Source organism: Netta rufina (assembly GCF_964035555.1).
Source record: "Netta rufina genome assembly, chromosome: 2".
Lineage (NCBI taxonomy): Eukaryota > Metazoa > Chordata > Aves > Anseriformes > Anatidae > Netta > Netta rufina.
In genome coordinates, this window is record NC_140124.1 from 37,973,700 (window position 1) to 37,986,555 (window position 12,856).

General features: G+C 41.1%; 1 protein-coding gene across 3 annotated transcripts in view; it reads right to left on the reverse strand.

Moving 5' to 3' along the window:
- Positions 1-10,021, reverse strand: part of TBC1D5 (TBC1 domain family member 5) — a 319,581-nt gene extending 309,560 nt beyond the window's left edge. For 2 of the 3 annotated variants that reach the window (XM_084281761.1, XM_084281759.1), the window contains exon 1: positions 9,945-10,018. The gene's annotated coding sequence lies outside the window, so the exon portion shown is untranslated. Of the gene's footprint in view, positions 1-9,944 lie in introns of all 3 variants that reach the window. The other variant, XM_084281760.1, reaches the window with a different exon arrangement.
- Positions 10,022-12,856: the final 2,835 nt, after the last annotated feature.

The window sequence follows — 12,856 nt, forward strand, 5'->3', positions numbered from 1 at the left end:
GTTGCAGTTGGACCTACTCACCACTTGCAAACACAGAAGCAGAGGATCTTGATACCCACAAAAAAATCACAAAGTGCTAAGAGACATACACTGTAATAAATAAAAGAGGAAATAATAATGGCCAGCAAGTATTCATGACACGCTGTTTGGTTTGATTTTCTTCCAGTTTTTCAGAAGGTGGAATCTTGGAAGTATGCTAGGTTCTTGCACTGTCAGGAAAGTTGAGGGCTGGAAGCATTAGTGCAGTGAGACTGCAGAGAAACAGGTGAGAGGGATCTGAAAGAAATGCTTCATGTGAAAAGGCAAAAAAGTTAGAAAGATGCTTACAAAGCTATTCGATCCCTCTTTATAAGCTTTTTGTTGAAGGCTTTCCTCTAAAACCCATGGGTTTAAGAGCCCTAGGCACCCCCTTCCTACCCTTCTGTTCTCCTTTCTCCAGTTTATATGGTTTGAGCTAGATTGATCCATTACTTCTGGAAGAGGATTGTGCAAGTCTGAATCTTCTGAGCTTAACAGAATTTGTGAGAAGATTATCCCAAGTCTTATTGGAAACACTGTGTAGAAATACTAGCAAAAGACTATCTGTATTAGGATGCTTTTGGACTAAGTGATAGGTAACAGCAGCTCTAGAGAATGAAGCACTTCAGTCAACCTACAAAAATTATAACGAGTCTTATCAACAAACTTTTATCCCAAACTGGGTAAATTGTTAAATGGTGTAAAATGATGTTCACCCAGCCTACATTTGCCCTCTGATAAAATTACTCACGGTGGAAATTATACCAATGACTGATATCATATGCTATTCCTGTAAACTAATGTGAAAACCTAGCCTCACCCAACAGCTATGAGAAAGCAACAGTGTGCTCTAATTCCCAGCATGTGGCAGTTTTGAACACTGACTTATAGGCAGTCACCCAGCTTTCTTCTAATATACAAAAACTTTGACACTTCCTCTGAACTCCCCAAAGATCATAGAAAAAAAAGGGAACATACTAGATGCAAAATAGTACTTACTGCAATCACTGACACTGCAGAATGCACAGGAGGGCTATGCAATTAGCACAGCACCCCAGCTGGATTTCCAACAGCTGACAGTGCCAGTTGCTCTTTCTGTGTCCGTACCCCAACCCACCTCAGTTGTGCAAAATGTGAAAGCGGAGCTACGTCCAGCGGTAACAGCTGCTACTGGTCTTGTCTCTTCCCCACTTGGTTTCATAAGGGCTGAACCCCCAGATAAATGGATTCTGCATTTGTGGGGAAAGGCACCATGCCTGTATCAAGTATACACCTGATGTCATCATCAGATATGGTTATTAAAAAGTAATATTGACCCTACCTCTCCAATATACGCTTTCATTTCTTCTCAGATACAGAACGCCCCTCACTTCACCCTGATGACATGCTTACAGCTCAAGACAAAACTCAGAAGTCAGTACTGGGCACAAAATGTTTTTTCTTTCTCTGCAAACAGAAGTTCAACATCTTATCCTATCAGTGTGCCAAATCAAGAAACATCACTGATCAAAGGTGGGAGACAAAAGCAACCAGCAAACTGCTCGGGTCCACACCATTTCAGAAAAGCTACGTTTATAGTAGCTGGAAATGGTAAAGGCATAGCCTGCCCCATGCATGTCTCATTTCATCTGACCCTTAAGCCTCTTTCCCATTCCCTGACCTGCAGTCAAGCCCCAACTATCACCCTGCACCTGAACCAAGCAGTCTGCAAATCAAGACCCATGGACAGTGCAGTTACAGTTGGAAGCACTGCACAAATCCAAAAAGCAAAGCAGCATTGTACTAGGTGAAATCCATCCTGACTACAAAAGGGAGTCTTGTGGAATACAAGGATGCTTAAGTAGCGAGAGTAAAACGTTTATACTACTTCACACATTATCAGATTGGGAAAATGGTAATTTAGGTTGCTGGGTTTTTCAGAAATGCTAGATAGGAAAGAAATTTTAATTTCAAAGTAGAACTGGCCAAAATAAACTTATTTAAATCTTAATAAACAAAGTACCAACATAAAATTTGAGGGGTCATTTCACAGAAAATTATGGTGATGTTTAGCCTCAATTATAAAATGTTCTCATTTCTTGTAGCTGGCTGCTTTCTTTGAAAAGCACATTTGAAAAAAATTCAACATGTCCTAACAATAATGCACATACTCTGGCAATCTAAAACGCCTTTTTTTGTTTGATTTTTTTTTTTTTTTTTGGTGCAAGATAAACACAGAGCAACACTGATATGTTCAGAAGAAACTTTTCCACTAATTTGGGCAGAAGTTTCCTCTGCATACAGGAAGTCACCAGCTTCCTGCTTGCTGCCTGCTTGTTGCCCTTTCCTCTGCACACCCTCACCCTCGGTTCTCTCAAACAGCTACGGAAATGAAATTTACAGGGGTCCCAATATGTGCAAACTTCAAAAGGAAATAATCTTTTAAATATTATCTGCTGTACATTTTCATCAATCTGCAATTAAAACCAAAGACGATCAACTCTTCGGTCTGTTATTCTAAACTGCTTACTTTATTACACATAAAGAGTGTGCTGTACAATGAACGTTGAAAGGCATCATCACAAGCAGCACCAGCTTTGTCCATCAGTCTACAAACAATACACATATATGTGTATGTGTATACACATACATACACACACATACATATATATATATATATATATATATATATACATAAAGAATTGCATGGATAAGAGTATTTGGATTTATTAACTTTTCTCCAAACTGTATTTATTGGTACTGTAGGCATACGTGCAAATGATGTACATTAAAAATGAGTCAGGCCTAAAAGAGGAAGCACTGCTGCGGACTCATGAATAACTGAAAGTCAAGCAAAGCTCTCCTTTTATTGTATATATATATATATATATATATATATATATATATATATATATATATATATATACACACGGTTCCAAATGAAATACCAGCTGTATATGCTGCACATTTCCAAGCCACTGTTTGGAAAGTACAGCAAAGTTTTTACAGGAAGCAGGACATGCAGAACAAGCATCAGTATCAGCTGAAAGCCATCCTTCTCACTACAGAAACTAATTATTCCATTGTGCTTCAGCACAATTATCAAATAACCTTGTGGATTTAAATTCAGAGAAGTATATTACTAAAGATTTGCTTGTATTCTTCCTGTAATTATTAGTACAACTCTCCTTATAACTAGTCTTTCACCATACTTCTCAAATGTCTTTTACATAGCCCAGTATTTAGTGTGTCTATTTAAGTCATCTTCTCATTTCCACAATTTGGCAAACTCATTTAAATTACGTGATTTATTAAATACTTTGCAGCTTAATCTTGAACTATCTGCAGTAGGATACCCTAAAACCTGTGTTCAAACTGGAGCTTCCCCTTTGAGGTGCTGGTTGGCCTTGAGAAAGTCGCTTCCCTCTCACTGACAATGATTAGTGTCATTTTCTTTTATATATGAAAGGCTCTGCCAAACTACTACGTGTTAATCATGAATACTGTAGATAAAATTTAGTCAAGAAAGTACCACCTAGACATTGGATCCTCTTGTTCACATTTACAGTGCAGCAAGGATGCTGATACGAAACTGATTGTGAAATAAACGTGAAATAAACCAAAGTCTTTGAAGTCTTTGCATTTAAAAGTGGCTAAACTTACATCTGAAAAGGACAGCGGGAACACTGACAACCCCTTCTAAAGCACAGATGTAAGAAGAAAGAAAAATCATCACAATTTTGAAAGAGAATCTGTTGCAGAAAAACTAGAAAACAGAGCAACATTTTTCAACTCTGCAACAAACCACAGTCCAAGCAGTAAAACGCAGACAGATCATCAACCAGATACAGATGTTGCCTTGCTACTAACAATGGCAGGAGGAAAAAAAGGTTGGGAAAAGAGTGCGTCTATCCACATTATACGGGATGCAGAAGCCACTGGTCACCTCCACCAGTGCTAATGGAAAATTTCAGGACCCAGAATACATTCATATTCATCAGCAGTGTATGAGACTGACAAAGTTAAAAAATGTAAGTAAACTGGCAGCGTGTTGGCTAATTAAGTTTGTTGCTGATGCATCTAAAGCACAATAGATAAGAAAATCATCAGCGCTGCTCAAGTAACTGCTGAGCTTCAAGTCACTCTTCTCAATTCAAACGAGTGAAGAGCATGACAGTGAAAAGCTAGATTATAAATACAGTATTGTAAAACTTGTAGAAAGATTACTTATTATCCAATGGATAAAGAAAACACTCATCTAGAAAACACCACATGGATGAAAACTCAAGATCAGCACCATAAACCATTACAAAGTGACACAAATTGGTGTGGGGATTATTCCACAATTGGGATTTTCTAACTTCCTTTAAACAGCCTGCTGTTCACAGTGATAAGTGATAAAAACAATGGCCCAGCTGACAATTCTCCTTATCCAAGGTACAGTACTTATACTAACATCAGAGCACAGTCTAAATGCCAAAACGGCACCTCTGCAGTTCTAGAAGGATACTTTAAAACTTTTAACAAGTTCCACACCTTGAAATTCAAGTCTAATCTCAATACACGTCAGACATCTGTACTTCTTCCCAACACAAAGCCAGAAGTCCAGTTGTGGAAAAGCTGGAGATTAAACAAAAATAGCACTTAGTATCAAGCATGCACAATCAAAGTCTCAAGAATCACAGTTCAGACATTCATTGCCTGGTAATTCCTACCAAGGTGTAGGGACTATGTGTGGGTCTAAGGGTTAAATAGGACAGCTCAGCAGGTGATGCAAGCAGGGTCTGTTACAGAGACCCTCAGCTCAAAGGACAGAGCAGGACGTGTTTTCCCCTTAGCACATCTGTAATGTGCTGAAAGAAAGATGTCAAACTTCAATAATGAAACCAAATGTCCCAGGATTGTAAGCAGCCAACAGGCAAAACATCAGCTTTTTAAAAACTGTTAGCAACAGTTTTCTAGCACTACTCACAGTAACCAGCACAGGGAAGTTATCATACATTCCATGATAATGACTAAAATGAATAAATCACTGGACTGGGAACTGTGAATAGTCTAAGAACCACTGATAGCAATCTGATTACACAGACAGACTGAAACCTCCCTAAACAAACATCTCGTGCACGTACACGCTTGTAGTCCTAAGGTTTCGAGATTTCTGAAGCTGAAAACAAAAGTTAGGAACAAAATTGATTGGGAGGAAAAATCTTAGAAAAGCGTGAAAACCAAAGCCATCTTTAAGCTGGTTTTTATCTATGATCAGTTTTACAGCTAACAAAAAGGGCAATTTTGGCTAAAACTAGTTGTTCAAATGCTGATGTTTCTGAAAATAAATAAATAAATAAATAAAAGAGGCAAGCATAAGAGAAATAAAGCAAGGAGAACAATACAGAAAAGGCGAGGCTGGATCACCATCAACATAAATTAGATTTATGAAGTGTAAAAACTGAGAGACGTAAAACATCCCTGTACAACACAGCCAACAACGTTAGGAACAAGCCCCCGAAGCAACAGCATAGGCCCATGACTAGACAGAGGTGGCAGAAGTGTTAAAAATCATGCAGAACGATCAAAAATAGCCAATAAATACTTTCCTTCTATAGCTGGGAAGATTCAAAATGGTATAATTGTATCGCATTATATTGATTTTCTTTCCAGCTCATTTGTTAAACAGATGTTCCAGATCAGATGTTAAAAAACATTGTGAGACAAACATTTCGAATCAGCACACTTGTTAAACTTATTCCAGAGTCCTGGAGCAGCCAGGTCAGCCCATTAATCTGTGATCTGTTGATCCTCTTTTAAGACTAGGTATTTTTAAATTTGTATCTGTCTTTAAATGCTAGGGGCTGCCACCATACAGAGGAATGAAAACACTGTGTCAAAGGGACAAATCAAGTTTTTTAAGGCAGCCCGACACCATAAAGAATTCAGACAAGATAACAAGAACCAGTGAAAGACAGATGCATTCAAATGTATTCAAACAATAATTGCATGCCTTATTTTTAAATAGTGGAAAAGATGAATCACTGAAACAAGTCATCCAGAGAAGTAAATGGTAGATTCTCAGTATCTTGATACACTTTTAAAAACAGCTTAGCCAACTGTAAGTTCGTCGAGAAAAACTCACTCAGACTAAAACTGATGCTGAAACATTTAAGGTGAAATGTTCATCTAAGACAGATTTGATCCCCACTCCAATGCAGCACCACAGGACTCAGTACGGTACTACATGCAATTCAAACTTTTCACATAACTAGATTAATTAGTAGTGTGCTAATAATGTTCTTTAATAGACCTAAAATAAAGATTTGCCGACCCATTAACAGAACAAAAAGCCCCTCAACTTTAATAGCACAGAAGTAATTTTTTTTTTAAATAGAGCACAAGATACGGGGATACTGCCTCTTTGCGCCGCACTCAGTTTAACACCAGTGACATACATGTATCATTCCTCCTATTATTTTCAAACTATTTCCAAGTAGATTTCAGGTCATCTTGTGAGTCCAGTCCTTTGAGAAACCCACATCTAGCTTTAACAGAAGCAAAACACCTATTTCTGTTCTGTTTAGTAATCCATCAGCCTTTACCCACATGGATTGCTAAATGCAGCGTGTTCATCTCCAAGGTCTGGACACAGTTTGAGGAACTGCTCTAGTGTGGCTCTCACTTCTTATTCCAGCTCTCAGAGTGTAAATACAGTCAACTATTGCTCCTCAACAACTGTCACACACAGATTCCCGTACGATTAAAATCATTCTGTTTTCTATTCAACAAATAAAAACAGTAAGATTTATCCCATTATAATGCTATCCAGCGTGACAAGGACTTCAAATTCTGCATCATTTTCAAATTCACTTTATAAAGTACTTGGCCACGCTGCAATATCAGAAATAAACAAACAAACACACAATGACACCTGGTTCACTAACAAAAACGCTGTCAAGCAAAACACAGAATACAGTAGCAGCTTTCCCCAAAACTGGAAATGGCTACAACTAAGCCCCTTCTTTTGGGGGTCAAAAAAGTTTAAGTTTCACTGATGTATCCAACAGAGGCAAACAAATCCTATCGTGTTTCACAACCCTCTTCCTCTTAGTGCACAACTCAGCCAAATATTTGTGCATGTAAGGGCTACAGAGTGGCCTGTTTTGGGCACATTTCCGGGCTTAGAAGAAACACACAACCTATAGCTTACTAGAGAGCAGCGTAGAGGCTAAGCCAAGCAGTTTACATACCATACCACATTTGCACTCTGCAGTCATCACCGGCTCCTGATCCAAAATTCTCTTACACGTGCTAATCAACAAAGCCTCAAATGGACTAGGAGCTGATTATCTCCGAAACTGTCTATCCTCCACAATTCTCAGCAACAGCTGTTGCCAATTACAGCAGCATACCTAACAGTTTAAGATAAAACTCCTAAGGACAGAGCTCAGAGTAAACTTTCTAAAAAGACTTCAGCAACAGAATTCCTTTCAGGGAGAAGTGCAAAGCCGTTCTTTGCATAGTCCGTCCGGAGTAAAAAAATGAATTTATACAACAATAACCCAGAGACAGCAAAGATCTCTATATTTGCATAAACCATAGGCAGGCAGAGTATGTGCAACACATTTTCCCTAAATCCCACTTTTCTTGCACATTAATTTGAGGTAGCAAAGTCCAAGAGACACAAGTGCTATTGAAAGCAAAGCAAAGAGAAAAGAACAATGTTCAAGTAAACCCAGTGCTATAACGCAAAGTGTGAGAGGAATGTTTTCATTTATACTGCTGAAAGGTAGGTGCCACAGCATTTAAAAGATAAAGATATAAGAACCATTTTTGCATGACAAGTGAGCTTTGCTACCATTGCAGCAGAAACTGCAAACTATTTGTGTAAAATCAAGCACGTGCTTTTCTCAGGTGAAATGGAGTGAAACACACAAGAACCTCACCAGCTTAATTCCTCCTTGAACAACACTACCATTACAAGCGACTACTTTGTCACACTTGCACAAAGCTGGAGAACAGCCTTGATCTTCACATCACTAACAAAAGGATGCTCTTATTATCTTTTGAAATGTTCGGTTTTCGTAGGAGTTGACTATACCTAGGATTTCTGCAAATTATGATGCCATCATAAAATCCAGAGGAGGAAAAAGATGCACCTTCCTTCCAGTATACACTTATATGTAGAGAGGAATCACTCATGCTCTCATACTTTGTTATAAGCTGAAGTTCATGATGTAGGTGCACAAATTATATAAGGCTAAGTTCTTATTGTTGGCCCAATGGAAATTACCAATTTCAAGTAAGAAAGTGTACAAAGAGTTTAAAAACTCAACAATTTATTTGGGGCAGGCTTTGTTTAGTTTTCTGTTTACATGTGTGTGATATGAGTGGGCCACACATTTCAATAAAAAAAAAAAAGTTATTATATAACAATTAGTTATTCACAATGACAGTAAGTCAGACAATTTTTACAAAACAAGGACTGGCTTCAAAAGTGAAAAAGCATTATTGCCCATAAACAATATGCCGTTCTTATTGCCCAGTTCTAGGCCTTGTGGTGTTTGAATTGGCAAGCTACAAAGCTAACAGCAGATGATGATTAAGAGAGGTAGGATCTAGGATTAATTTAACTCAGTATTACTTTTTTTTTTTTTTTTTTTTTTTTTTTAATATTTTCAATGCCAACAAACAGCCCACGTGCATTTGGGATACATTTTGGAAGGCTTAGTTTTCACAGGGACATTAGCAGCAAGTAGCTGAATTAGAGTGTGGCAAACAACTGAACTGACAAATCACAAGTTCAATGAAGTTTCACTGGTATGAAGAGAAATACTTCTACTATGTAGTGCTTTTTAACCAAGCTTCAGAGTACTTTGTAAAGGCAGGTTAGCAGGAGTACTGACAGCAAGGTGGTGAACGAATGCTGTGTAGCCACGTGGCAAAAATAGGAGAGTATTCTCGAGTCCTGATTCCCAATCCAGTACAGTTTGGAACATGGATCTTTCACGTATTAACTATCATGTTTGTTGGTTGTTAAGTATTTAAAATTATATATACCACTAAAGCAACGTTATGTCAACATGATGGGACATTCTTAAAACTGACCCTTAAAAGCAGACCACAGAGCCTCCAGGATGCTCAGCACCACTTGAATCTCAAATGCATGGTGGATGCAGTACAGCAACGTGAGTATAAAACTCGCAATGAGTTAAAACGTGCTAACTGCAGCACTTGCACTGGGATCCATACTTCCTACAGCACCTGAGCTGCTGTAGAAAAACAAAGGTGAGAGGTAAACTAGATCTGAAAGGTGACAGCGAAGCTCGATCTGCAGCTGTCAGTCTGAAGGCAGCGCGCTGGTCAGCTAACACAGGCGGGGGCAGGCAGGTGGGAACAAGGAGGAAGAGTCTCTGGAGGCAGCAAAGTGGAGGGAAACCTGCCTCCTCCTCCAAACTCTTTCCCAAGGCCTGCAAAAAGAGCACTCGCTCAGCCCTCAGCTCCCCTCCTCAGCCACCAGCATCACCACCACCAGTTAAAAAATAAAAATAAATAAATTAATTAAAAAAAAAAAAATCCGGAGGGGAAAGAAAGCCGTGTGACCACTCTGCCTCCTCCTCCTCCTCCTCCTCCCTCCCTGCTTCCACCTCCCAGGAACGAGGCTGTGCCTCCGCAGCTCCCTGCCGGGCGGCACCTGCCCTGGGCGCTCCGGGAGCGGCAGCAGCCGGGCCGGGCCGGGCTGCGCCGAGCCGTGCCGGGCCGGGCGGAGCGGAGCGGAGCGGAGTGGAGCAGCAGCGGCAGCCCCGCCGCGCCAAGGCCTCACCGGCCCCGCTGCTGCCCGCCGCCGGCCGCCGGCCCCGGCGAGCCGGGAGAGGCCACGGCGGGGGCCTGCGCTTTGCCTGCGGGGGAGAGGGGGGCAAGCGGGTGAAGGGGAGCAGACGCCCCGGGGCTGGTTTTACCTGCTGCTGCTGCTGCCTGCAGTGGCATGAAGAGCTGGCTCAGCCTCTCTCTGTCTTTCCCCGCTCCCTCCCCCGCCTGCCCTCCCCTCCTTCCTTCCCTCCCTCCCTGCGCGGCTCGCAGCCCCCCAGCGCCGGCCCGGCGCCCTGCGAGGGACGCGGGGCAGGGGGAGGCGGTGGGGGACGGCCCGGGGAAGGGAAGGGGAAGGGAAGGAAGGGAAGGGGAAGGGCTGGGGCTCGCTGCCCGCCCGCGGGGACGCGCGATGGCGCCGCCTTCCCCCCTTCAACCACCGCCCCCCCCCCGGCTCCATGAGCGCAGGCGCCCGCTGCGCCGTGAGGCTGCGGCCGCCCACAGCCCGCAGCGCCTCCTCCATGTGCACGGCCGGGAGCTGGGGTGGGCGAGGGGGTTAAGGGGTGCCCCGGGGGGCCGGGGGTGCTCCGGGGACCGGGGAGAGCTGCAAAAGGAGGAGGAGGGAGGGAAGGGTCGGGTCTGGCCTTGCCCCGGGCTGCCGCGCAGCTCTGTCACCGCCCGCTCCTGGCGAAAGAGGGGCGCTAGGAGTTGTTGAAATGAGGAGGTTTGCCTTCTTTCCGAGGCCTTTCGTCCTCTGCGGAAGCCCGGGGGATTTATGTGCATGAAACAAACTCAGGAGTCAGCTGAAGTTAAGGTTATTCGAAGTGGATCCAGTACGTTGCTCCCCTGCTGGCTGGGTTCAAACCACTCAGCAAACTTCCTCGTGGAAGGAGGAAAGAGGTGTCACGAGCATAAAAACACGAAACCACGAAGCGATGTGCCCAGCTGTGTCTGCTGGCACCCAGGATGACCCAACCCCTCCTGCCCAGTGCTCCGGCTGCAGGGTGGGCAGAGCCGTGGGTGTGTGAGGCAGGGGAAACTGAGTTACTGCTCCTTGGGCATTGACCCTTTCTCATTTGACACTTTCCCATTTCTTCTCTCTAGAAGAAATGTGAGCTATTTTACAAGCTCTAGTACCCTGGAGTTTGTTTTACTTCTGAGAAGAACTGTAACAACAACCATTCAAAGATGAAGTGTACCCCAGGTTGCAATTTGTGACAACTTCCTAATTGCACCTTCTAATGCAGCGCGTACCCTAGCTGTTCTTGGGGTATGCCAATACAGGACAAAAAGGATAAATTAGAGACATCGTCCCTAATCCAGCACTAGCTAAAGCAGCTGTATTATTTGAGTCTGCATCTTGGAACAATGAGCCTAAAATTGGTGCAGTTTGATTCTCACATCGTGCGTCAGGGCACCATAGGAAGGGTCAATCAGAGGTACCTAGAAATACAAAACCAGAATAAAATGTGTTAAGTTTAGTAATTGTATGATGAATGTATTGTATCTCATCTCTGACGACATTTCTTATAATTCTCCTGATTTCCAGAGAACTTTTTTGCTTTGTGGGCTGTTTCAGGGCAAGATAATCAGCCCATCCGTGTGGATTTACCAAAGATACTTTGAGAGGAAATCTTAACTCCATGCCAGTCTACAGATGTTTTTGGTTCCCAGATGTTTGATTAAGAAAAGAGAGAGACCAAAGTAGGTTCCAGCCTGCTGATGGTAGTGTTTTACAGCAATGCATTTAAATTTCTTGCGACAACAGAATGTGTAAAGTAGAAAGAGCAATTTAAAGATAAATGTTAGTAGATTTAAATATATATATATAAAGAAGAAGACATAAGGATTTCCTTGCATGTCTTCATATCTGTTAATTTCAATCAGGTTGCTTCATTTTCTGTTTGAAATAATGATTTTCTGTTTGTCTGTCTTTTATGTTGGAGTAGATCTCAATATTAAGAAAAAAAATAAAAGCCAAGCAGTCAAGCATCTAATTCTTGTCTAGTAATAAATGTTTTGAATACTTTAAGGAGCTCAGTAATGAAATAATTTTGTTCAATACAGGACACAGCATTTGATTTAGAAATCATACAGCCATCTACAGTCAGTCTGTGTATATCACAATGACCTGTCCACTATGAACACATGGAAATACATACTTTCTGCCTTTGGAATTCAGTGCATTTTATATAAGAACACGTGTATAAGTAGCATGCATTTGGGAGGTGAAAGGGCAATGTAAAGAGTTACAGCACATTGTATGTTGAAGATATAGGCAGGATTCACTAAATGTTGTTTTTATTTATTGTTTTTTTCCTGAAATTATCAAAACCTTTTTTCTATAAACCTGTAGATTTGTGCTACTGTAAAAAAAAAAAAAAAAAAAAAGTATGCACCTGCCTTTGGCACATACTCCAACTGTGTACTCAAATCAGGCAATTGTGAGTTGTCTAAATAACTACTGGAGTAATTATATGAGCATAGGATATCTAATTGTGTGTGCACTTAGGGGATGTCTTAAAAGATTTGGCCCTTTCAGTATTCTCAATATGAAAATTTTCCCATAGAAAATAAAAGCTAGAACAAAAGCCAGCAGGAAAAACAACAGCAGAATCTGCCAAAAGTAGTTTATTCTTGTTTCATTTGCAATCAATTGTTAGGCTCATAGTAACACTTAAAATGCCAATTTAAGCCTGAATGGAGGTTCCACCCCAAAATTAGACCACTGTTTTCATTGTGAGGGGATGAATCCCTTTTACTTACACAACAATAAATGGAAAAATAAATCCCAAATACTGTTTTCTGTATTAACACGATTATGGGGGGTTAAGAACAAAATGCTTACACCTTGGTTTACGTTCAAAATAAGACCGATATGTAGAGTCACAAGACATGTAAGCTTTGTATATATGAACAAAATAATATCTGTAGTTACATATTCCTAATTATTATATTAGGAGTTGAATGAAATATTCTGAGGGCTAGAAATATTTTTAAAGGAAAGATTTGGTAAAATTTTATTTGGAAGTGTGAAAAATCTTGTTTTATATTTACTTGCTTT